Genomic DNA, 1,287 nt, shown 5'->3' with positions numbered 1-1,287 from the left:
GGGATGCTCTCTCCCTCTCTCTCTCCCCCGGCGGGGTTGGGGTTTGTTGGTGTTTTTTCGTTTTTCTTTTGTTTTTGGTTTGGGGGGTTTTTTGTTTTTCTTCTCATACTCTTCGTTTTTTGGTGGGGGGGGGGGGGGGGGGGGGGGGGGGCCGAGGACGGGGACGGGGCGCATCTCGCCCCTGCCCATGTCCCCGGGCGTCCGTTTTGAGGCGGTGGGAATCTCGGCCCCATCACCGCCCCCGGCGTGAGAAGACATTTCCGTGGCGCGCCACGCCGCAGGCAGTGGAAATAACAATAACACAGTGGCCGGGTGTTTCTTCTCCCCCCCCCCCCCCGCCCCCCCCTCTCCGATGGCCAGCGAATGGGGCCGGGCCGAGGTGGTTGCTGGGGGGGCAACTTGGCGCGTATCGCTCTGAGGTGTATGGCGCCCTTAGACACATGATGCCCGCGCCCGGCTGTCCCCACCCTCCGTCCTCACTGATCGCGCTGGAGTGCCTGCCGGCCTCTCCCCCCTCTGGGGTCGAGTGTGGGGGAGGGGGGCAGGACAGCAGCACACGCTTGGAGGAGGGGTTCGAGAAACGTTTGTTTACTTCCCCGGTGGCCCCCCAAGACCATTTTGGGGGGGGGGGAGGGGGGGAGGACCGGCAGGCCGCGCTGTCAAGGGGCATCGGGGGGGGGGGGGGGCGGAGAGGGGGCTTCTCAGGCTCCCCTGCCCCTGTGGGCCGGAGTCAAAACGCCTGGCGTCCAGGAGCAAGCAGCCGGGCGCCGCCTCACACCAGTGCACGGGAGGGGGACAATAATGACGATTGTGTGTGTGTGTGAGAGAGAGAGAGGGGCACAGAGAGGGAGAAACTACGAGAGCCCAAAAAGGGGGGCCTACAGCGTTCCCGAGGAGCCACTCTTCCCCCCAGGCCGACGAGGAGGGAGGGCGAGAGACGAGAGCCTGACCGGAATAATGGCCCCTTGGATGCGGTTTTGAGTGTATCGACGTCTTTCTCTCTCCACCCCCCCTCCCCCTCCCTCTCCCCCATCCAACGCACGGCGCTCCTACTCATCCAAGCTGCTTCATGTGCACAGGCAGACCATCAGGACGTGTGCCGTCAGGTCTTGTGCGGCACTTTCTGTGAACTCTGTGTGCAATTGCGTGGAAGATGACTGCTTTTTTTTTTGCCCGGGGACATCGCTGGCAACAGAGAAGTCTATGTATGTGTGTGGGAGGGGGGGGGGGGGGGGGGCGGGGGGGGGGGGGAGGCACGGCGTCTCCTGTGGTCACGATCGCCCCGGC

This window comes from Fonticula alba (genome assembly GCF_000388065.1).
Source record: "Fonticula alba strain ATCC 38817 unplaced genomic scaffold supercont2.2, whole genome shotgun sequence".
Classification (NCBI taxonomy): Eukaryota; order Rotosphaerida; family Fonticulaceae; genus Fonticula; species Fonticula alba.
Note: the sequence above shows the minus strand (reverse complement) of the source record.